This window comes from Felis catus, chromosome F2 (genome assembly GCF_018350175.1).
Source record: "Felis catus isolate Fca126 chromosome F2, F.catus_Fca126_mat1.0, whole genome shotgun sequence".
Classification (NCBI taxonomy): domain Eukaryota; kingdom Metazoa; phylum Chordata; class Mammalia; order Carnivora; family Felidae; genus Felis; species Felis catus.
The window spans coordinates 40079897-40106477 of NC_058385.1; the positions used below are offsets into that span (position 1 = coordinate 40079897).

Below are 26581 nucleotides of genomic sequence, written 5' to 3' on the forward strand. Positions count from 1 at the left end.
TGAGTTATTTGGGAAGGAATTTAAGGAAAGAAATGATGGCTCTTTGTTTCACATTCTTTCTATTCCCATTCTTTTGTGGCTGAACCTTGATCTTTTTGGACATTAGGAAACTACCTCAATAAAAGCAACTCAGATAAAAGAAGGAAACAGGAAGAGAAACTACACCAGCAACGCTCTCCCCCTTTCCTTTCATCCTGTTGCTATGGCTCTTGCAGAATCTTAAGTCCTGATCATATTTGAATTGGGGAAAGCTGAATAGAATAGAAAGTAGTTAAGTTGCTATTAACTCGAAACATTATTTGTATTCACTCGTAAGTACTGGTTAGTCAGAAACATTTCATAAATTATTGACAGTGTGATAAAGGGAAAATGTCTCCAAAAGAATGTCACAAAGGCCTTAGCACATTAGAGGGAAGCACGCAGTGTGTTTTTGATGGGGGGGAAGAAGGCGCTCCTATTAGAAAATCTGGTTCTATTTGGGATTCACGTGCTGCCTGATGAGTAGATTATCAAAGCTCTGCTCCGTACTTACCCCCTACATCATCTGTTTTCGCTTTTAGTTGCTTTAATCTTCTGTCCTGTTCACTTGTGTGACTGTCTACCCAGAAGAGAAGCGAGGGATTTGCTGACTGTGGAGACAGTGACTGTAAGTGTTTCAAGAGACTATACGCCTTGAAAACCAGAGAAGCAATGAGCAAGCTAGCGTTTATTTGAAAGGTAAACGTTAAATCCAGGTACAGAAACAAAACACAATTTATTATCCTATTGATCACCAAGAGACTAATGCCTTCCCCTTTCCTAAAGACATTTATCCAATAAGCTTTGTACACACCACAGCAACAATCTGTAACCCACTTACGGAAGTGTCACGACTACAGCATTAATTACTAGTGGTATGTGGCTTGGAAATGGTTTCCTGGTGAAGTGGCTTGTATAGCTCACAGCCTGGCATAAAACCACATTCCAGTCTTTTCCACCTCCAACCTGAGGCCATTCTCCAGCTCTGAAAGAGAAAGAAGACAGAATATTCTCAGCGTTCCTTCCTTTCTTTTCTCAGCACATAGTACGCACCTACAGGTAAACACTCTAATCTGCCCTGACAGAAATCCACCATTTCTGAGCAACTACTTCGTACCAGGAAATTTACATAATTTTTTGAATCTTTGAATGACTTAATGACATGTTAATCTACGCATTGATAGGTGAGATTCTATGTAAAATAACTCAATAAATAGGTTATATTCAATCAACAGATAAACATCACTTACAAAGAGAAAGCAGCTTTTTAATGGGTATCCCCACCACGCACACACGAAAAAAGGTCTTTCTATTTAATCATGAAGCTTCATAACTAAAGGAGGTTCGCAAACTAAAGACTAAAGAGTAAACAACACAGGTGATAAATAACACACACCATACCACCAGTCTCATGAGCCATCTCATAGAGCCATGCACCTGTGGGGGGGCATTTGTAAACACATTGTATCCCAGCCCCCCCAGGCACACATGTGAAGTGGGTGGACTCTTCTCTCCATCTTTGTCAAAAACATTTTATTAAACACCTGGTCTAATTACAGAATGCTGTGCTACGTACTATGGAGGTTTTAAGGCTTAGCTCAATTGTGTGAGAACACAAGACTGTCTCATTTTGGATCAAGCTATTGCCTCTATTCAATGTGCGTGATAGCTTTTGAGAACACTCTTGGAGATCATAAAAGTATCTAGGCACTCTGCCACCATCTACTTTGGTCTATAGCATGGTGGAAGGAGTGTGAAAACAAGGAAAGTGGATAGAGGAGAATCTAGATAGATGATGTTCCAGTCCAGGGAGAAAGAGAATGTAAGAAGACATCAAGGGAAGTGGAAGATTCATCACCATCATCATCATCATCATCATCTCTAATCTTTATCAGAGTTTGCTGTGCATAGGCACAGTGCTAAGTGCTTGATGCGCATTATCTCATTCATGCTCACAATAATTATTTCATTAAGAAACTACTATTTCTCAAATTACCGATGAGAGAGCTGAGGGTTAAAGAAGGTTAATCTAGCTCCAACACGCTGGCAAGTGGCAAAGTCTGGGCTCAGGCTTAGGATGTCCGACTCCAACGCTTGCAGATGTAGTCATCACGTGTCAGGAAGCAGAAGGAGAAAAAGAGCACCTGCAATTCATGAAAAGATCAGACATGAACCTGTGCTCCTGATGCTACTGGCGTGATAGGGAGGCAGGAGCCACTAGTCAGGATGAGCCTGGTTCCTCTCAGAGGGTGGCTCCCCAGGTAGCCGTTCCTCAGTTGTTATTTGCAGCCAGCCATGCTGGTTGACCCTCCCACTCTCTCTTGAGTTGGCAATACATAGTAATGGGGAAATGATGGGCTATGCAATAAATAATTTTGGAACAAAAACATTTTTTAGCAAACTTTTTACTCCAGTATAACATACATACAGAAAAGCAACCAAATCATGGGTATTTAGTTCAATGAGTTTTTCACAAAGTGAATACACACCTGTGTAACCACACCTACGTAACGTATAACCTTTGTCACAGAGAAACAAAGTATTACTGGCCTCTAGTAGCCCCCCTCATCTCCAGTCACTAATTCTCTTAAAGAGTGACCACGAATCTAACTCCCAAAACTATAAATTAGTTTTGCCCATTTTTGAACTTCATAAAAATGGAATCACATTTTGTTTTTTGTTTTTTTTTTTAACGTTTATTTATTTTTGAGACAGAGAGAGACAGAGCATGAACGAGGGAGGGTCAGAGAGAGGGAGACACAGAATCTGAAACAGGCTCCAGGCTCTGAGCTGTCAGCACAGAGCCCGATGCGGGGCTTGAACTCACTGACCGCGAGATCATGACCTGAGCTGAAGTCGGCCGCTTAACCGACTGAGCCACCCAGGTGCCCCGGAATCACATTTTATATACACACACACACACACACACACACACATACATATATACATATAGTGACTGGCTTCTTTATTTCAATATTTTGTTTGAAAGATTTATTTGTGCTATAGCAACTAATAATAGCTTATTCTATGTGATGTATAAGACCCATTGTACAAGTAGACCATAATTGTTTTATTCAATACACTGTTGATGAATATGTGTGTTATTTACAATGTTGGGTGCAGACTAGAGAGAAGTCTTAGAGCTGTTCAAGGTGGGCAGTTGACTCCTGTCCATGTGGATACTGTTGCTCCTGGTTCTCAGCCCATGGATGGCCCAATTTTGTACCCATAGAGCAACAAAAAAGAAATGGAAATGAGAATTATGAGAGAATGAACTCCATATAAATATGAGAAACAGTGTGAATGTAAGAATTACCAATTATTAGACTAATCTTTGGCAGAGAAAAATTTCAACAGACTTCTCTATCCATGAACATTATGCCAGAAGTAAAAAAAAAAAATGAAGAAATAAGAGAAGTAGAAAAATGTACTCTGATCTCCTAAAAATGAAAGTAGGCCAACTAATAAATTACTGAGACATTTTACTTGATTTTTTATTATTCTAGATTAATAACTTGATTGCAATTTAAAAACAAATACATGTTTACTATTAATAATTCAAATCAGTACTCTAAATCACAAATTTGTTAACCACGAATTGTAGACAATTACACAAAACAATATCACTACCCCGAAATAATGATTGTTAACATTGGATGATCATATGGACCAAAGGAAGAATGGAAAATTAGAAAAAAATATTTTTGTTACATGCGATGGAATTATATATGCTACTTTTAAATTAAAAAATTATTAAAATTAGGGATGCCTGGGGCACCTGGGTGGCTCAGTCAGTTAAGTGTCTGACTTCAGCTCAGGTCATGATCTCACAGTTTGTGAGTTCCAGCCCCGCCTCGGGCTCTGTGCCGACAGCTCAGAGCCTGGAGCCTGCCTCAGATTCTGGGTCTCCCTCTCTCTGCCCCTCCACTATTCATGCTCTCTCTCTTTCTCTCTCTCTTTCTTTCTCCCTCTTTCTCTCTCTCTCAAAAATAAACATTAAATTTTTTTTTGTTAATTATTAAAATTAGGGGAGTCTGGGTGGCTCAGTCTGTTGAGCATCCGACTCTTGATTTCAGCTCAGGTCGTGATTCCAGGGTCACGAGATGGACCCCCACGTTGTCCACACTGAGCATGGATCCTGCTTAAGATTCTCTCTCTGTCGCTCTGTCCCTCCCTTATTTGCACATGTGCTCTCTCTGTCTCTCAAATTTAAAAGAATTATTAAAATTAATTTTACATGATTAAATTGAAAAAGTGAAGCTAAAGTGACTATTAAAGTAATGCTTAAATTTAAATAAAAATGTTAATCACAAGGAAAACTACTTTTCAGAAGTCCTTATATGCTTTCAAAAAAGAAGATTATGAAAATCATCAAGCTATGAGGATAATTCTTTTTACTTGCACATCACATTTTAGCTGCTTCCTATGACATATGTGAAGCTAACAGTCTTAGACTTTCTCCCCCCTTCACCACTTTCTGATTTGGGATAGTTGGAGTATTATTTTGATACTAATAATTTTACACTTTTAATAACTTTAATAATTATATATTATATATTGTTATAGATAATTATTAGGAATTATTTTAATAATTTATACTTTAGTCTAATAATTATGAAGTTATAGCTCTTTTCTTTTTTAATGTTTACTTTTTGGGAGAGAGAGACAGAGCATGAGCAGGAGAGAGGCAGAGAGAGAGGGAGACACAGAATCTGAAGCAGGCTCCAGGCTCTGAGTTGTCAGCACAGAGCCCGACGCAGGGCTTGAACCCACAAACTGTGGGACCATGACCTGAGCCTAAGTCAGACACTTAACCGAATGAGCCACCCAGGTGCCCCTAAAGTTACAGTTCTTTAGCCAGTTTTGACATTTATGGGTTCTTTTTAAAATTTTTTTCTTTTGTGTGATTTAAATATATGTAGGTTTCTTCCGATTTTTTTTTCAAGAGGAGATCACTGTTTCTCTTTTGCTGAGGCCATGTTCATTACAGAATCTCTACCTATTGCCTTTATACTTAGATTATGTCTTGGCTAGTATTCTTTGGTCATACTTTATTTTTCCTCAAACTGTTTAAACATTGCTCCCTCACAGTCTAACACTGACTGTTGTGGGGAAATTCAAAATCAGTCTGATCTCCCCCTCCACCCCCCTACCCCCACTTAGTTCATGATTTTTTATGGATATTTACAACATTATTTCCCTATATTCTTCATTCATTTTAATTAACCAGGATGTAGTTCTGTGTGATTTTTCAGAGTTCCTGAGATACAGAGGAGTTCTCACTGTGTAGATTCAATGCATCTCTTCATCTCAGGGAATTGTCTTTCGTTCTAACTTTGTATAATTTTTATGCTCTGCTGGGCTATTTATTCCGAGGTTATCAATGATAGATTATATTGAAGTCTCTTTTCTCATCATATCTTTCAAATCTACTGTTATTGCTTTGTTCCCTTTGCCTTTTTCCTTTGTAGTCACTGTCATGATCCTAAAAGTTAGCTAGTAAATTGAATTTTTTTGTAAAATGAATCAATTTGTTTTTTTCTTTCTTTCTTTCTTTCTTTCTTTCTTTCTTTCTTTCTTTCTTTTTCCTTTCTTTATTTCTTTCTCTTTCTCTCTTTCATGTCTTTGCTTTTCTCTTTCATTTCATAAATTGGCTTTCAATTTGCTTTCTTGCCTCTTCCATGTCCTTCTCGTTCACTGCACTGTTTTACTGATTTTGTCTTTGAACTCTCATTGTATTTCATAGGATGAAGCATATTATGTTCCTTTTCCTTTTCTTCATAACCAATATCCTAATATTGCAGGGTCTTCATGCTATATATATTATGTTCTTTCCACACTTAACATGAGAAAATGTACTGACCATAAAATTAAAGACTCTCTGTAGGGCTTTGATAGGGATCTCAAAAGTCTAAAAAATACAAATTATGTTTTCTCAATAAAACTTCCCTGTTTGCAGACATTTTTGATAGCTGCTATTTGCTATGATAAAGTATGATAGAACTTTCATGTTTTCTTTCCTATCAATCTCTACCTAGCTAATTATCTTTTCCTCTGAGTTACAAGGGAGAACAAGACTTAAAGTTAATGTGATAGACCCGGCAGTGTGTGTTAGTGTGTGTGTGCATATGCACACTATAAGATGAAGGAAGGGGGTGATAAAATGTTTATCTGGTCTCTCATTCTCTCTCTCTCTCTCTCTCTTTCTCTCCCTCCTTCCCTCTCTCTCTTATACTCTTATACTAAGATTGACTGCACATAGTTTGAGTGTAACCAATTCCAAGAGGGAACAATTTAGGCATGATAATCATTAAACTATTAACGAACTATTTCTGTGTCAATTGAAGATTTTCTTGAAATTCTCTTTTGTAAGATCTTGCGCTGAAAACAATATTAGTTGGCCACTATTTGATGCTAAGTTTCACATTACACTTACCCATTCTTCCTTACAGAGAAAACAAAACTTTAAACTAAGAGATTCTTGAAATCTTAAGAAGGAATGGAAGCAGTATTCTAAATTTGACTGTGAAATTACTAATGTAGAGTAACCTTTCCTGGAGAGTGAGACTAATTCTTTATCACAGCCCTCAATAGGTTTTATTCTTAAGGTGCTTAGGATGGCCCCTAAGTCCCATGTCAAATCCCATAATATTCCTTTAACATATTAAGAGATGATGCTTAAAATTCTGAAGTTTCTGTAACTGAAGTTAAAATTCTCCCTACAAATACATATAACCGATAATTTTCAGAGAGTAAGTTTTGGTAAGTGTTGGGGGGGCATCTAGAGAATTTGGCACTTGGCACTTTGGCACAACTGGAGGAATTGTCTGAGGGTACAAGAACAGCCGGCCCTTGTGTGACAACTGCCGGTTACCTTACAGGTTGGTGGAGGCCCGGCCTTGCTTCCCGGAGAATACTTCTCCCAGCGGCAACTCTGCCGGTGTTGGACATACCCAATCAATGAATTTCAGCTGTCATCGCGATCGACACGGATCACTGAACAATTGACTAGACTGTGATGATCAGTATTGATTGTGAATGTGTCTGAAATTAAAATATTGGATACACTATAGACTATTCATTTTGTGAACGTGGAATACAGGCATTGAACCATGAGTCTTTAATTCCCATGCTGGTCACCTCATCTTATACGACCAAGACATTCATTCTCCTCCATTTTTGCTTCTAAGAGAAGGAGAAATTTAAGTGGTTTCATCAGAGATACAGGTAAGCACCTGAGATTTCTTCAGCATTTTTTAGAAGGGAAAGAAAAATATACTCTAAAAAATCACAACATGTAATGATCATTCCTATTGACGTACTATAGAGATATACCTTCGATCCCCTGTGTAAATTCTGTGAATGTAAGGACAGTATTAATTCATTTACTCAACTCATAATTAAGCAGGCATCATGATGTGTCAGGCACTTTCTGCATACAGAGATTCAGGCACTTTTCTAGAGGCAGCAATACAATAACGCCATGCCTTCTGTTGCTCCCATAGTCTGGTGGGGTGGGGGTAGGGGGGCAAACTTGATAAAACAACCGCATCAGTAAATGTAAACTTTAGAGGAGCGTAAGTACATTTTCAGTGAGGTGTCTGGCACCGTGAGTGCGGAATGGAGGAAGGAGATAAATGAGGCAGGCAGGGTGAGGTTTGCTGAGGAAACGATCATTAGCTGACACATGATATTAGAGGAGGGTTTCACTTGAGAAAAGTAATTAACTATGCAAAGAGAAGGGCACGGCTGAAGATGCAAGAATAGTCCAAGCAGAGAGAAAAGTGTTTTTGCAGCTGAAATGGCACAGTATTTTAAATTTGGACAAGGTGAGGGTGGCTAAGGGTAAAGAGCAAGAGCAAGTAAGGTGAGACATGAAGCTGGAGGGAGAGGCGGGCACAAACAAATGCAGAGGCTTAGAGTAGAATGACATATGCTCCCGTGAGTCTAAGACAGTCCCGCTGACGCCTGCTGTCCAGTGTAATTAATAATAACATACCCTTTCAATCCTAAATGCAGTCCAGTGTGCCAAGGAAGGGACACGATCATCCTGCTCAAAGGCCTTATTAGGGATTTTGGTCTTTATCTTAACTCCTAACAATGGAGAAATAATTAAAATGTTTAAGCAAGTAAGAGACGTGATTACATTTCAGGCCTGAAAAGATCATTGCATAAGGTGTACAAGAAGTTGATGTGGGCAAGAAGGGATACAGGGAGTCCAGGTTAAGAGGCTGTTGCAGGAGTTGGGGAAAGGATGGCAGTAATATGAAGAAGGTAATGCGAGAGGAAAGAGAATGACCTGATACCTTTTTTTGCTTTCATTGTCCCAGATTTGGTCCCAAATGGAATTCCCGTACAAATACAGGCATTGATTATTTGGTGCTTTAGAGGTCCCAGGATGCATTATGCAATTCACTAACAAATTCAGAATGTTCGGGTGCTTGGGGGTTGGTGACGCTCACTGATTAGTTCACTTCTGGCAAACGGTGCACACATAAGGGAAATAGTTCGGGGGCACCCATCTTCCTTCTCTCATTGTAGACATAGACCATGAAGAATGCTGGGAATATTAAGACTGAAGCTTCTGGATTTGCTCCCCAAAACATTTTATAATTCCTTGGCTTCAAGATGCTGTAGAAGAAACTTTGATAAACACAATGCAGTTGAGACCACATTGTGCCTAAGCATATCCAAATATCTCTCTCATTGCAGCAGGAGATAGGGAAGAAAGGTTTTCTAGAGGAAACCCTGGGTATCCTTAGAGACCCTGTAACAATTCACTGTGGAAGTGAGTGACAATAGTAAAAAAAAAATTAGGGGTACCTGGGCGGCTCAGTTGTTTAAGCATCTGCGTTTTGATCTCAGCTCAGGTCTTAACTCAGGGTCACGAGTTCAAGCCCTGTGTTGGGCTTCACATTGGGCATGAAGTCTACTTAAAAAAAAAAAAGAAAGAAAGAAAGAAAAACTAAAGTCCTTCATCCAGTCAATCACTCAACTATCAACTATTAAATGTCTATTTTGCCACAAAGTGTCCTCGGCTGTGGAATTATAGCTATAGATATGAAAAATATGGTCCCTGTCCTCCGGGCATTTACCCTCAAACAAGACATATGCAAGACTAAACGAAGAGAGAAAGTGAACAAATATATATATATATATATATATACACACACATACACATATATGTGTGTGTGTATATATACACACACACATATATATATGTGTGTGTGTATATATATACACACACATATATGTGTATATATATGTATACATATATATTTGAATATACAGATAATGTGGTAAGAGAGAGCTCTTATTGGAAGTGCTATTTGAGCTTAACCCTGGATGAAAGAAGACAGTCATTTGGAACTAGTAAGAAGAGTCCAGAACAAAAGGAAAGCTAAAATGTCTGAGGGGTAGTGACGGAGGATTGCTATGCAATGAGGTTGGAAGGGTAGGAGGTAGGAACCAGGTGTTGTAAGGCTTTATGGGCTGCAGGAATTTGGGGTTTGCTCCAAATTGCAATGGAAACCATTAGAGAGTTTCAGGCAGAAGAACTTCATGATGTAAATAAAAAAAAAATCTCTGACTTCTGTTTTAAAAGGTCACGGTTGAGTGCCAATAATCATGAGTTCAGTGTGTGGTTTGTTACAGTAGACCATCTGAGAGGTGATTATGTCTGGATTAGGATGTTGGAAGTGAGTACATTTGTGACATGTTTTGAGTTAAAAATGAAAGACTTTCCTGAGAGTCTCAATGTATGGGTTAAGAGAAAGGAAAAGTCAACTTTTCCCTTCAAGAAAGTGGATGGATGATGATGCAATTTGTTGATACAGGGGAAAATGGAAGAGAAAAAACATTTGGGATGACAGGAATCAAGGGTTACATTTTTGGCATGTTATTTGGAGAGACCACCTAAGCTGGTAGTTGGATATGAGTCTGTAGTGATTACCAGATGCTGTAGATGCTTGTTGAATATGGTCATTTGGTGGTCATTAGCATATATATGTTGTATAAGATTATATATGTTATTATTACATTATTGGAGGAAATCACTTGGAAAAGACTATTCAATTGGAGCTCAATTGGAGGGAACCAAGATCAGATTGCTTTAAATGATAATAAGTGGACCACAGCAGGTGTGGGGAAAAAGAGAAAAGAACCAAGGTGAAGGAAAGAAAGAGTAGTTTAAAGAAGGGTGTTTAAGGAGAATTATGAAAGATTAGGGCAGCTGCCCTATGGGGTTTTGACATTGGGAAGAAAAAGAAAGATGATTTTTTTTTCTGTCTAAACTCCTCCAAAGTGCTTTCAAGAGATTCTCAGAGAATATATTCATGATTTTTCAGAGATTTTGTGTGGATTCATATTTATTTTCCTCTTGAACATATGACAAAATAGAGACTGGTCTCAAGGTAACTAAGTTATATCTTAGTTGCTCATCTATTATTTCATTTAATTCATGCAACAACCCCATCTATTATTTCATTTAATTCATGCAACAACCCCATGCAGGAGACCCATTTCACACATCAACATAAAATTAAATCATTTGTTGGATTTTAATTTGCTATATTCAAGAGATTATTATTATTTTTTTACCTCAAAACTACCCAGGAACTAAAAAAAAATCACAGGTTTAGTTTTAAAAGATTATTTGTCCCATTTTTATTTATCCAGAGAAAACAAAAAGAGAACTGGAGGGAAGAGGTGCCTGGCTTTTCTGCTGATCTTTGGCTTGAAGGACAGGGACCCTCATAGATCACACATTCAATGAAAACAATCTGAGCAGCTATCCAGGATTCCTAGGCAGAACTGTGAAGTCAGAATGCTTCCCGTAACATCTCCAGGAGCAGAGCCTCTTAGAAGCTGCTATCTCTTTAGGTGGCTGTTCAGGGTTTCCATTTGCTAAAATGAGTGTAATATATGTTGGACTCTTGTATCAATAGGATCTTGGGTTGAATGGGCTGTCTGTCCGTCAACTATTAACAGAGCCTCCAAATCCCTCACTCAGTGCTTAAGATTTCCTACCTTGAGAAGTGGTTTTTACTTAGTATTTCAAACATCTTTTCTTTCTAAGGACCATCTTAGTCCACAGTGTATACTCATCACACTGGCTAATGCCCTTTTCTGCCATCGTCGTATATAATTTATAAGATAAGCTTAATATACATTCTGACTATTATAAATGACATTTTACTTAATAATTTTCATTATACTCCAGGTTCATAAATATTTTATAGCACAGTGGCACCAGAAATGGGATCACTGAAAGTGTTTAAGTAGATATGTTTCACCTTCAGAAAATTGAGGCTTTCCTCACAAACTTCTCTCTGCCACCCAAATGTCGTAAGAGTTGTCCAAAGTCACAGCTAAGAAATTGCAGTCAGGATTAAAACTCAGACATTTCTGATTCCAGAATCCTTGCTTTCAAACTTCCTATCATAGTAAATACTCACTACATATTAGTCCATTTCTAGTATGCACTAAGTAAATATTTGTGAGTAAAATAAATATTCAGAGGGTCTGGATTATAGTTATATATGTATAGTATACATACTGTTCTTCGAGGAAAAATTAAAGTTTATGAATATTATTGGTTTAATCACCTCTACTATGGAATTAAATATATTCTGTTACCCAGAACATGCCATCAACAAATAAAAAACAACTCCATAATATTGCAGAAATTTTGGAATGCTAAATCATGCTACGTTATTTTAAACACACGTTACTTTTGTGCTAAGCTTGTTTCCAGAAGAAGCAAAAATAATCATTAGGACTTAGTCATCTAGTCTAATACTCCCTCGCACCTATACTTTTTGTCAAATAACATTGCTGAAAGTGACTTGCCCATAGTCTCATAGTTAATGCCGAAATGAGAACCGAAGCTCAAATGTTCTGACTTTAGTTTGTGTCCTCTATTACACAACACATTTTAATCATTGTCATTGCCCACGTTTACTTTCTCGTTTTGATATCTGAGATATTTGAAAACAGAAGTGAAGTATATGAGTTTATTTATCATCCATATGCCGTCTTTGTATATCTTCACTGCGCCCACCCCTGCATGATTTATAAGCCATTTTCTACACTTTAGAAAACCTATTTTTGTCAAGAACATATGCAAATTGGGTGCCGGAGAGTTTCTACCTTCGAGGCTGTTAGGTTAACTGGTTCCACAAACGTGCTAAACAAGAAGAAAAAATGGACAAAACAATTTCCATCGGCAATGCAGAACGTTCTCAATATTATTGTTTAATCAACCGGCAACTTAAATCTGGCATTATGTAAAGCATCACAATCCTGGTACACATTTGGGCAGGTCAGGGGGAATCACATCAAAAATTGTCCTGACTTATGCTGGTGTGTTTTCTGCAGTCCGCAGGACAATGCTCATTGGGAAATTTTCTTTTGCCTTTTCATATTGAACAGTACATTGATATATCATGTGTTTCCATATAGTGTTGTTATGACTGTGACAGATTTCTGAACAATTTTCATTACCGATTACTCTGAACCTCAAGTGATCTGAGGAAATCATTTTATTGTAGGCTAAGACATTTTTTTCAATGTGAAAGTAAAAAGGAATTACTTTGACACAGTGGAATGCAATAAAGCAATTTGTGATCAGTTCGAATAAGATGAGTGAGAAAGAAAACAAAGTCTTTGGCACTGGGAGTGTCTGCCTCTTGCTTTGATATCTTTTCTAATGCTGCAGAAGCAAGTTGGGTCATTTCTCCTCCTCCCAGGCTGTTCACTTACCATCTGTCAATGTTGAAAAAATACAAAGAACACTGTATAATTATTTTCCTTATGAAAAACATGAATGCAAACTTTCTCAGAGCTAAAACTTTTTTAGAGCAGGATAATCAGCTGCAAACTCTGCTTCTCAAATATCTAATACTCTCTGAATATCTTAGTACTCATTTATCCCAATAGCACCTTATCAAGAACAAAAGAGCATACATCCATAAAGTGAAGTATCAAGCAGGTGTTGAAAAAATGAGGATGTCCACTCTACTTTGTTAAATAAGAAAAACGAGTCATAGAAGAAAATGTTATACCATTCAGTAAATATTTACAATACCATTTCTGTAAACACACACACACACACACACACACGCTAAATCATTTAGGGAATAGGAATGGATTTATTTCACAACAACAGAGGCAGAAAGAAACATCCTGTATCTTTATTTTTCTGTCTCTCCTGCCCGGTAGAAAGTTTAATCTCAAAAATGCTTTTGAGTGTTTCTCTTCTTTCCTAAGATTATACAAGAGTCCTGGATGCTTAAAAGTCATGAAATTTTAGGAATAACCTGTCTTTGCTTCTATCATGACCACGAATGAAATGAACCTTGCCCAAACCTGGATGGCATTTTGGAAAGTGAGGGTGGCTTTGTTGCGCATAGAATCCACTTCTTCCAAGTCTACTCAGCCATCGGGAAATCCAATAGGCCCTCAACACCTGGGCCCTTCCAGCTCCTTTCCATTACCTCCACAAGTCTATCCTACATGATCTCTGCCATCTCTGAAGCACTGTGTGGAACTGGGTACAGGACTCTAGCAACTACTTAATCTAGCACCTTTTCCCTTCTTCAGTTTTGTGGGATCAACCCTTCTTTTTAGGGCCTTACCATTCACTTCTTATCCAATCCCACTGAGCCCTTCCTCTCCCTTCACCCCCGTAAGAGAGCTTTATTATCTCCTAGGAAACAATGAAATCTAGGTCTTGAAGATAAGAATATCCCTCTTAAATACAAGGCAACACATACACTCAGACATACACATGGTTATTCACTGCAGAAATATGTATAACGGCAAAATATTGCAAATACCCTAAATTCTTAATGGAAGATGGATTAAATAAACTGGAAAAACTCACACAATGGAATAAGCTATACAAAACTAAAAGCTGATCTTGTGAAGTGATAAGAAGTGATTTCAAGGACATACTATCAAGTGAAGAAAGAAAGATGAATATGAGCACACATAGAAACATGAAGAAATAGAAATATGTATTGCGAATGGGTAGATGCTGCTAATTTTTACCAAGGAAACACCCCCTAAAACCAGACAGTTAAAAACCATACAACAGGGGCGCCTGGGTGGCGCAGTCGGTTAAGCGTCCGACTTCAGCCAGGTCACGATCTCGCGGTCCAGCGAGTTCGAGCCCCGCGTCGGGCTCTGGGCTGATGGCTCAGAGCCTGGAACCTGCTTCAGATTCTGTGTCTCCCTCTCTCTCTGCCCCTCCCCCGTTCATGCTGTGTCTCTCTCTGTCTCAAAAATAAATAAACGTTAAAAAAAAAATTTAAACCATACAACAATGATAATTATTACAATAGAAGTAGTTAAGAAGATGGTAGATGGTATGAAATAGGAATAAGATGTTTCTGTTATATTTTTAAATATAGTTATAAGACTTGAGCGATACATGTTTAAATTAAAATGATTAAGTCAAAAAGGCTGTAAAATTCTAATCCTAAAATTAAATACAAGTGGAAATAAAACCAAAATTTAATCAAATTGGTAGTTTAACCACATGGAAAAAGTAATCAAATTACTTGTAAATATAGCACCTTCACTGTAAAATTTTAGCAGATACAGTCTAAAAACTAAATAACTGCAAAGAAATTTAAACTTTACATAGTGGGTTTGCTGCTGGTATTATTGTTAAAGTAATAACCTAACCTTTTTTCATTACTATAGAACACAGGCGTAAATTGAATGATGTATTTTGGAATCAAGGTTCTTACTAAGGGAAAAAAGATGTAAATATGGAGTGGGGAGAAGATAAAGAACTCTGTGGTGATAAATTTAAATTGGAGGCACCCATATGAACCACATGATGTTTTTAAAGATATATATGCCAGCTGTCCTTCAAACAATCTAGAAATGGCATCCCAGTAGCATTGAGGACATCTAGTACCAAAATCTTGATGTCTAAATACTATCTCTAGAAGAAAACAAAACTCCTTGGAGAGAAGATTGATGCTAAGTATAGGAAGAGAAAATACAAGGTAAGCCTGGAAAACTCTGCCCTGAACTGTCCAAACAATAATGGAGACATGTCTAAAAGACAAAAGCCAGCTTGATGGGCTTGGCTGGCCAAACTACATACAATTTGAGCATCAAAAAAGAATAATGATGTGTTAGGCTGTAATACACTAAGGAAAAAAAATCCATGAGACCATAATAATAAAGAAAAAGGATGAGAAGGTCAAGCTTTTATTATAAGAATGGCGAGTAATAAACTTAGAAGGAATTTAAAAATTAGAAAATAGTGCTTTTGCTCACACTCCAAGATTGGGCCATTATTGAGAGACAGGCTATTCACATAATTTCAAAGTCGTATACTACAGAGTACTTCTTGGTTGCAAAGAGAGAGCTGGGAGATATGCCTTTAACCTAATAATCCCAGTTAACATTATCAACAATGAGACAGACAGACTTTACGCCTCTGATGTGCTAGAATGTAAAGTCCAAGAAAGCACCTCTATAATATTCTTGCCCAAATATCTAACTTGAATCTAGGAATGAGGAAGCTATTTTGCTCATCCAGATTTGAAGACATTCGACATATCAATTAATTCCTCAAAACTAGTATGTCATAAAAGACAAAAGGCAAGGGGGCTGTGTTATATTAAAAAGAGTAAAAACACATGACAAACAAATGCCACATGTGATCCTTAATTGGATTCTGATTTCAGGCTGGGGAATGGAGAAGGGTCAGCGGAAAGATGTTTGCAGATAGTTGTGTACTAAATAATATTACTCTATCACTGCTAATTTGGAAGTGTGACGGTGGTTTTGTCCTTGCTTCGGGGGATTTATGTTGAGGTATAAAGAGGTTAAGAGCCATAATGTCTGCCGGTCTGCAACTTACTTTCAAATATTTCAGCAAAGTAATTGTGTTTGAAAGAGATAAAGCAAATGTGGCAAAAAGTTAACAGTTGGTGAATTCAGGTGAGTGTTATACGGGTATGCATTGTACTTTTCTTCGGGCTTAAAATTTTTGAAGGGGTGCCTGGGTGGCTCAGTCAGTTAAGCGTCCTACTTCTGCTCAGGTCATGATCTCATGGTTGGTGGGTTCAAGCCCCACCTGGGTTCTGGGCTGACAGCTCAGAGCCTGGAGTCTGCTTTGGATTTGTGTCTGCCCCCCTCTCTCTACCCCTCCCCTGCTGTGCTCTCTTTCTCTCAAAACTAAATAAATAAACATTGAAAATTGTTGAAAATAAAAATTTTGAAAAAATAGTTTTGAAGAGATGGTAAATGTAAGACAAAAACTAAAGTTCAAAGTCTAAATTTTGGAAATAAAGATAGGAAGACTCCATTGTTTTGGGGTTGGAGGCAATAGTGAGTTAGAGGGGTCAGATGGAGAAAATTGCCTCTCATACTATTATTATCATCCTACAGCTGAATGTTATATATAGCGAATTTCTCTATGAGGTTATGCTGGTTATTAATTAATAAGTATAGGAAAAAATCTACTGAAGCATATAAACCAAACCACAAATACATAATGGATGAGAGACAGTTTGTATTTGGGGTGGAGTGAATATGGAATTCTTCCACTAGCTAAATCACAGGTTGGCAACCACAGTGAAGCCAAATCTGGCCACTGACCTAAGTCATACATTTTTATATTTGAAGGTTTTTTTAATCCAATATATTTTAGTTTTTTAGTCAGAAGAATAAAAATCAGAAAGAACTAATTAGCATGGTATGCGCAATGACTAGCTTTTCCCGACTTTGCTTCCAAATGAAGGATACAGGTTGACTTTCTAAAAAGAGGGAATGCAGAAATAAAATAAACATAAATAAGGAAAAACTAGAATACTCATTTAAATTAATACATTAGGATAGATGGGCGAAGTGTGTGATAAATCTTATTTTACATTACGCAGTACTTATAAAAAGATATGAGCTTCCTTTTCCAGGAATCATAAAACACATTTGCTGAATCATTCGCCAATTCCACTGGCGCCTCTGGAGAAATGTGTCAGGTATTTTGGAGTTTTCTAAATTCAGGTTCAGAAAGGTTAAGTAGCTCGCCAAGCAGCACAGCACAGCTCAGCAAATTACTGGAAAGAAAAAGAGGGAACTCAGTGCTTGAATCTTTGTTGAACCCACCCAGAAAAGAGTCAAGAATTTTCTCTGGGACCTTTCCATGAACTAGAACTCTTTGTATTTTAGAAGGAAAAGGAAAAACACCAGCTACCACCTAGAAAATGTGTGTTATTGACTAGCTTTACAGGGTTAGCTCTACCTACTTGAAGGTTACTCAACCCCCCTGTTGGTAATGTTGTACTTAAAAAGCTTTTAGGACTCAAATCGAGGAAATAAGAGCTATCCTGTTCTTATAATTCAGTGTGTCATCATTTTGATAAGAAGCAGCCAACAGATTCTCTCCTTTTACTATCGGCAATTTCTGTCTTAAAGAAACAAAGAAGACTTGAGTCTGTTTCCGTACTTCTCTTGGGTGAACTGAACTGGAAGTATTGGCAATGGCCACAGCCTCACTGCCTCCCTCCATGCACACAGCTCCCATCCCCCCATCCCTGGCAGGCATGGGAAAGAGGAAAAGCCAAACACTGTGCTTTTTTTTTAATCTAACCTCAGCCTGATTTTATAAAGAGCTCTGGAACATGAATTGTACCGCACCGCTTGTCCCGCTCAAACACAAGGTAGCTGACTCTCACATCAGCTGGTCACCAGCTATGGGCCACCGCTGGTAGGGCGGCATATCTTTCTAGAAATGCCAAGCAAGGTGGCTTCTACTGGGTGGGGTGGCTCCCATAAGCCAATGGCAATCCTCTAAGAGGCAACCGTAAGCTGTTATTAGCAGCTGAAACATAGTTGCCCTGTCCTAGTGAAGAAGGTCTATTCAGGACCTCAATAGCACCTATACCAAGAGTCAAATAGCCAGTAATCATAAAGTATGTTTATGTTCATTACTCACAAAAATGAAAATTAAAGCCCAGTGAGGTCACATGTTCCATATACAAGCGAAACCAATGCATATTCTGCAATCAATAGGTGTAAGGTTCTATAAATCAGATCTATAGATCTGATTTTTTATAGATCCACTCGATAATTGTTCGTATCTATCTTTTCTGCTTTGCTTTTTCCTTGTTCTATCAATTACCAAGAGAGGATCATTAACATCATCAGTTATGATTGGATGCTTTTTCTGTTTGGCTTGTTGTCTCTGTCATTTTGGCTTCCTGTACCTTGAAGTTGTGAGACACACACATTCAGGCCTGTATGTTCTCAGTGAGTAGACCTTTTGATCACTGTGACGTATTTTTCTTTATCTCCAGCATAAAGAAAGTTTACTTTGTGTGATATTAATTGGTTCATCATTTAATCATGTTTCCACAATTTTACTAAAAGAGAGAAAGGCCAAAAAGAAAAGAAATTCTTTGGCTTTTTCTCCATGTGTGTTGGCTACCTACAGAGGATTATCTATACCATGCTGACCTTGTACAAACCACCGATCTCAACATTTCACCTGAAGAAACTCACAGAGGCATTAAATAAGAACCCATCAGTCCACTTTCTAGAAACCACGGTACATGTGCTCACTTAGAATTTGAGTCTGTTCTAAGTTCTTTTTATGTATACAGTATCCCAGACTTTGTTTATTCTTCATGGTTTAGACTGGATCCTGAAACATCTTCATCTGAATACACAGTCTCAAAACTCATAATTCAAAATAAAATAGTCATAAGATTAGCATTTCTCGCTTTTAGAAAACTAGGCTTTTGGGGGAAGAAAGTGAGGGTGGGAAGGCACACCCTTCGAGTCTCAGCCATGTCCTATACAATATAAACAAATGTAAGCCTCGATGGATTATTTCTATTTTCTGTAAAATAGTTTTTTATAAAAAGCTTCATCATATTCAAACTTGTTATACTGGCCAGGCACACGTCCAGGTTTCCTAATGATGACAGGGCTTGTGTCCTCCTTTTAAGTACTTTTGAGTTGTTATAAAACTGTATAAAGAATAGAGAGATTTCTAAAAGCAAATTTATGTGGCACAATAATTCTGGGGTGTGTTGTTTTTGAAAAATAATGTTGCTTTGACAGCATTTTAATGCTGTTTTTGCTCTGACAACTTTATTTACAATAGATTTGACTTTGTACACTTTTATATTTGTCAAAATCAAACCCTGAATCAGAACCTGGGTTTATCCAGGTTCCTTCAAAACTGCACTAGACGCATTCCTCATTAGGCATCTGTTTATTCCAAAACACACACAGACACAGGGGATAGAATTAGATAACACTTTTTTGGCTTACTAAATGGGTTAGACTTAGTAAATATGGTACTCGCTTTTCAACTGATTCTGCCATCTGTCAGCAAACTTATTGTTTTTAGCAGGGGTTTTTCTTGTGATAATTTACAAGTTGTTTTTCTTCTTTTGTTCTTTTCATGAAGATACATGTCCTTAAAATTTAAGGGGAAATAACTCATAAAAGAAAGGCATCCACAAAACAGAAACAGCAGAGACCAAATGGCTGCTGGGGAGTTAAAAGGTGCATGAAATTTTACCACCAAAATTTCCTTTCTTTTTTTTTTTTTTTCCTTGCAATGAAGATGGAAAGAGAGTGAGACTCTGTATCCTGCAGGTGACTTCTCAGTCCCAGCTCTGGGGAATGCATCCGTACAAGAGAAACAGCACACAGTGGAAGGAATTCATTTCTCAGGAAAAGGTACAGAACAGGGACTCCGGGAGCTGAGGAGTTTCCAATAAAGCCATCTAGTTCTGAATTCTGCCCTCTGCCAGGATCATAGTAGCTACCTTTTGCACCGTGCTTGTTCTATAGATCCTAAGAGGGTCCTAAGAGGATCTATAGATCCTAAGAGGGTTTGTTGTATTTTGTATCTGGCACTGACTAACTGCATACCCTCGGGAAGCTACTCAGCCTCCCTAAACCTCAGTCGTCCTGAGAAACAAGCAAAGAGCATAGCGTGTCTAGTAAGATGCCTGATTGTCATTATTATTGGTCAGAGCTAGGTTTTACACATTTTCTTTTGAGGTGAGCTCCTTGAGAGAAGGACTATGTCTGCTTCACACTTAGATGTCCAGGGCCCTTTCCAGTGCACTAGAACATAATGAGCAGTTAGTAAATGTCTGTGGAATGAATTGGTGGCTGCACAGGAGATTGAATCCATAACGACGCTCTCACCTTATTGGTGTTTGACTCTCAAATCAACCTTGTGAATTATTCTTTCCTACATGTTACAGATGAGAACATTGAAGCCCCCAAAAGTTCTGTGACTTGGCCAAGGGTACAAAATTAGTAAGTGAACTGAGACTCAAAGCCAAGTCCAGTCATTACTCTTTGTTACTAAAGAGTAGTTCCAGAAATGATACCAAAGGTGAACATTTAATCCATTTGTCTGGCGTGTATACACCACTTCAACATTTGCTTATGTGTTAATACCTTGAGCATTCACAAAATAATTTAGCTTTCATCTATATGGTGTGAGAAATATGGGGTTTTGTTTCAGATACCAGAGGAAAAAAAATGAGAATATTTTCAGAAGTAGGTATTTTCTTTCTTCAATGACTTTAAACTTAAAATGTAGTCAGACTACATTCCTTAAAGTCCCCTAAACTAAAATACCCTCCCTGTTCTATGGAAATCTACAACTTTAGCTGTTACTATTTATTGCTACTATTTATTGCTACAAAAACCGTACACTATTTCTATTCCTTACAACAGCTTTAAAAGTTAGTTATTATTACTCACAGCTCACGAGTGAGTAAACAGAAATCCAAAGAGGTCAAGTCACTGACTCAAAGTTTGCCTAGGGAGTTTATTGATCTGAATTTTAAGGATGTTTTACTTTATGCCAGTGCTTTCAAACTGTAATGTGCACGTAACTATTAAAAAAAATGCAGATTGGAGGGGCACCTGGGTAGCTCAGCTGGGTAAGCGGCTGACTCCGGCTCAGGTCATAATCTCCTGGTTGGTGGGGTTCAGCCCCGCATGGGGCTCTGCGCTGACAGCTCAGAGCCTAGAGCCTGTTTCACTTTCTGTGTCTCCCTCTCTCTCTCTACCCTTCCCCTACTTATGCTCGTGCGCTCTCTCTCTCACTTTCTCTCTCTCTCAAAACCAAATAAATAAATAATAAATAAATAAATAAAATGCAGATTTGATTGTGTAGATCTGAAATGGAACCAAAGCTCCCACGTTTCTAACAAGCCTCTAGCTGATGCCAAGGCTACCATTCTACAAACCACACCTTGAGTATCAGAGCTGGTTGCTACATTACCTTCCCAAATTCAGACACCCCTGCATTCGCCTTAATTCCTCAATCTCATGGCCAGAGTTCTGCTTATAAGACTAACATTTTGCTTTCTTCTAGCTTGTGTGTATAACTTACTGTATTGGTCCTTCATACATTACTTAACTAACATTTTCTCCTTTCTGCTCAATCCCATCGCAGTGTAGCAGAAATTTGAGAGTAGCTGCAGTTGAAAATCTCTTTGTCCCCCATTTCATCAGCTTCCCTAAATCAGAAGATTGTATTAAGAATCAGCAACTGTGCTCATTAGTGAGCAAAAGGAGGGAGAGAAGATGAGAGAATAGTTAACATAGCAGAGGCAGAAAAAAAAAAAAATTAAGCAGTGAAATGGAAAGCCTACAACCTAAGAAGAAAAAAATAGAGGCCGATCTCAGAAAGTCACTCCAGGGAAATTTGTGAGGAAATTCTATGCAGGAGCAAAGAAGCATGACAAGGAAAAGAGAGGAATGAAAAAGCCATAAAGGATATTTGACATCACAGTCTTAACTAAATGGTGATGCGCAAGTGAAAATCAATGGAGGCTAAATATTTAAGCATAATGACTGCCTAAAAGTGATTCGAGCAAATGGAAGAAGAAGCCATACATTTTATTGGAGCCATTGGAGGAAATGGGACAGGAGATCACAGAGAAATCACAAGTGGGGACAAGGTGTCATGGAATGAAATCAGAGGGGATAAAGAAAAAAAGACTCATGAATCAAATTTCAGCATAGACCATGAACTGTAGATCAAATCGAACAAACAGTCCAGGAACTGTTAATAAATCTAAATGGCTCTGGGCAAAGTGAGGAGTGGGGTGGAGAAGGAATGGAAAGAAAAGAGATCAGCAGCCGAAGCACAGTTATAAGGGGAGAAGAGTGGCTAAATCAAACACAGTCAATAAGGGGTCCTATGCCTGTTCATTCTACCGATAATGTATATGAAACTGAGTGGTCAGAAAGATCTTAAATACTTAGTTTTGTTTAGAAGGGAAGCACAAATATAGTCATGGGTGAGATTAAAATTATTAAGAAAGTAAAGCAGCCATGTCTGAGCCACGTGCCTAGGGTCCAGAGGAAATTTCACTGTGAGTCTGTAGTCCTCCCACCCTCCCCGTCCCGCCCCACCCCCAGCCGCTCCTTCCCCTTTCCCTATAGCTTTGTTTCCATGGAAATCTATGAAGGAAAGTAATGTTTTGATTGCAGGTGAGAAGTGCTTGAGGGTCATTTGTTCACTGATATCAGAAACCATGAAAAGAGATTCAGTTTAGTGGGTGAGAGGGGAAGGCAGAGATCACAACAGGGACAAAAGCAAATTTTACCAAATTATCTTCATCGGCTATAAGAAAGTATGCAAAATTTGAGTTCTATGTCCTATACTTGATCTGAATTGTTCATATGTTTTTCAGATGCAGTTTATTTTTTTTAATTTTTTTTTAAATTTTTTTCAACGTTTATTTATTTTTGGAACAGAGAGAGACAGAGCATGAACGGGGGAGGCACAGAGAGAGAGGGAGACACAGAATCGGAAACAGGCTCCAGGCTCTGAGCCATCAGCCCAGAGCCGACGCGGGGCTCGAACTCACAGACCGCGAGATCGTGACCTGGCTGAAGTCGGACGCTTAACCGACTGCGCCACCCAGGCGCCCCTCAGATGCAGTTTAATAGTCGAGAGCAACAAACTAGTTTTTTGAGCCATCTTACTCTTTTTTTTTTCATTACTGAGGTATAGGTGACACACAATGTTACATTAGTTTCACGTGTACAACGTAGTGACTTGACACGTTTATACGTTATGCTACACTCACTTCAAGTGCAGCAACCATCTATCACCATACAATGCTACTACAATACCATTGATTGTAGGATACATAATGTATATACATATATACATACGTATGTGTGGTGTATATGTATATACACACTACAGCTTTCTCCTTTCATCTATCAATGGACGCTTGGGTTGTTTCCATACCTTGGCTACTGTGAATAATGCTGCAGTGAACGTGGGGATGCACATATCTTTTCAAGTTGAAGTTTTCATTTCCTTTAGGTAAATACCCATTAGCCAGATCATGTGGTATTTTTCTTTTTCATTGTTTTGAGGAAGCTCCATACATTTTTTTTTAAGTTTATTTATTTATTTTGAGAGAGAGAGAGGGAGAGAGCGCCCATGCGCGTGAGCAGGGGGAGGGGCAGAGAGAGAGAGAGAATCCCAAGCAGGCTCCTCACAGTCAGCCCAAAGCCCGATGTGGGGCTTGAACTCCTGAACTGTGAGATTATGACCTAAGAGGAAATCAAGAGTCAGGCGCTTAAGGGACTGAGCCACCCAGGTGCCCCCATACTGCTTTCCACAATGGCTGTATCAATGTACATTCTCACTAACAGTGCACAAGAGTTTCTTTTTCTCCGCATCCCCATCAACACTTCATATTTCTTGTCTTTTTTACTCTAGCCATTCTGACAGGGGTAAGGTGATACCTTGTGGTTTTGACTTGCATTTCCCTGATTATCAGTGATGTTGAACAACTTTTCATGTGTCTGTCGGGCATCTGTATGCCTTCTTTGGAAATATGTCTCTTTAGGTCCTCAGCCCATTTTTTTAATTGAATTACTGATTTTTTTGGTGCTGAGTTGTGTAAGTTCTTTTTTTTTTTTAAATTTTTTTAATGTTTATTTATTTTTGAGACAGAGAAAGAGCATGAACGGGGGAGGGTGAGAGAGAGGGAGACACGGGATCTGAAACAGGCTCCAGGCTCTGAGCTGTCAGCACAGAGTCCGACGCGGGGCTTGAACTCACGAGCTGTGAGATCATGACCTGAGTCGAAGTCGGACACTTAACTGACCGAGCCACCCAGGCGCCCCTATAAGTTCTTTATATATTTTGGATATTAACCCTTACTGGATATATCATTTGCCAATGATCTCCTTCTCACTAGTTTGCCTTTTTGTTTTGTTAATGGTTTCCTTTGCTGTGCAAAAATTTTTATTTTGGTGTAGTCCTATAAACTAATATCTTATTGAGTACTTGCTAGGTACCACTCAACACTGATTACATTTTCCACACAACATCTCATACATTATACATGAGGAATAGGAAGTTTAAGAATGAAAAATGCAGTCCAGAGTACATGTGTTTTGTCTCTTAAGAAAGAGTGTATAATTCCCCTATTCTTATAAAGGAGTTATCGGCCACAAAGAGCCTTGGGTACTCAGGACAAGTCATGACCAATGACCTCTTAGGGCAGGATTTACCTTTGGAACTCTAGACAGCCTTCCTTCCTACCTCAGTGGCATTCTTTCCAGCCCTTTTAAGTACCAGTGCCTAAACTTTTGTTCTTCTATCTAAACAGAGACAGATGTGATATTATGACGAATGGTCGGGGAAATTGATTGTCCATTGACACTCAGTTTCACAGTGAAAATTCAGCTTTCCTAATTTCCAGGTAAGTTTCCTTTCTATCATACTGCAGAAAGTTAATTACTATAAGCCAGGTTTGCCTAAACCCAACCCAATTATGCAATTCTGTGGAGATTTTCTAAGTGCCTACTATGTACTATTCCATCTGCTAGTTGCTGGGGATGAGTAAATATAAGTAAGTCTCTAAGGAATGCAGCCTGCCCTACCAGAGAAAAATGCAGACGATAATTACAATATTGAGTGATGAGTTTAATGATGAGCTAGCCCAAGGGAAACCTAAGTTCTGAAACTTAGAAAAAGCAAATACTTCAAGTGAGGAAATCAAGAAAGGTTTTAAGCAGCATTTGAGAATAGGTGGAGAATGGAACATTTGAGGTGGCATTCTAAGTAGAGCAAAAGCATAAGCAAGATATGGGAAGTTCCAGATATGTGTATGAAGGTAGAGTGGTTCAATTTCACTTCAGGATGGGGTGTATGCTGAAGGATAACAGCAATGCCCAAGAAAAGAATTAAGATCTACTTTTGGCCCACACACCAGGCTAAGGGATTTATGTTTCATTCTATATGCTTGTGTTTCCTGAAGTGTGAGGTCAGGACGACTAGTGGTTAAAATATATTTTAAAGAGTACACCGATTTGATTTTGTGTAATATTTAACTATAGGGAGAGAACACTATTCCATCCTTAGGATCACATTAAGGAGAAACTTTCCACTAGGCACTAAGAGTTGAAACACCTCTTTGAGAACCATTAGCATCCCTATGTAACAAAAAAAGAGTGAGCATTTCAGGATCAAAGTTTTTAGCAGAGAATGTGTCCAGAATTGAAGAATCTGTTTTGTTCAAATCCTGTTTATCTTAATATCCATCCTCTGTTTATGGCAATTGATGCTGGTTTTTCTGCTGTAGTATCAGCATTGTTTTTTTCATAATTATTACATAGATCTAGGTCAGTTTATAAAAAGTGAGCATGTAAAGAAAAGTATTGATTAAATCACAATGTAGGCAGAGTGCAGAAATGGAAAAAAAAAAAAAAAAGATAGTGTTATATGAATAGCCAAACTTTAGGAAAAAGTCTATAGGCCAATTGTACCGCATCAAGGAAGCCCACATCAGAGACCATTTCAGAGAAATGGACAATTATGTCAAGTGCTGTACAAGGTCAAAAGGGACTTGGTTTTTCAAAGGGCACTGGTGACCTCTGAGAGCCTTCCATAGTAGATGTGGATGGAAATGAGACTAAGCAAGGATTAAAATGGCAGTGAAGAGGTGGACGTGATGTAGATATCCATGAACCACATTTGGAAAGTATAAGTATGATACTATAGGAGCCTTCTTCATATTTTTTCTGGGTTGGCTGAATGAACACTCAGTATGCACATCTGTGAAGGCGTTTACTTACCTGAGACTCAATTTATGTTGATGATAATTTTAAAAATGTAATCTACTTCTTCTCCTCTTCTTCCACTTTTTCTCTTAAGTAGAGCTCCTAAATATAAAGAAAACATTTGTATTGATCTGATCATAACTTCTACTCAAGCCTATGTCCAAATATGCCATCAATACACTCACCAGTTAAAAAAAATCCATGAAGCAAGTACTATTATTACTCTCATTTTTAAAGGTAGAAAAAATGAGAGTCAGGAAAGTTCATGTAACCTACCTAGGTGACACTGACACAGTAGAGCACATATTTAATTCTCAAGCGGTCTTCTGGAACCAACACTCCTGATGCCAATGTGTGTTGTCCCTGTAAAACCTAGAAAGTAAATAATAAGCATATAATATGATTTGTCCAAGATGAAAGAATCAGTTCCAGAATTATGTTATAGCTTCAAAAATGT

General features: G+C 38.2%; 1 long non-coding RNA gene across 1 annotated transcript in view; it reads right to left on the reverse strand.

Annotated features, from left to right (window-relative positions):
- Positions 1-688: 688 nt before the first annotated feature.
- Positions 689-26581, reverse strand: part of LOC109496099 — a 175961-nt gene continuing 150068 nt past the window's right edge. The window contains exons 9-12 of the long non-coding RNA XR_002151936.3: positions 26401-26496; positions 26140-26226; positions 2015-2162; positions 689-1003 (exon numbers count right to left, since the gene is read on the reverse strand). This is a non-coding gene — a long non-coding RNA (uncharacterized LOC109496099). The remainder of the gene's footprint in view (positions 1004-2014; positions 2163-26139; positions 26227-26400; positions 26497-26581) is intronic.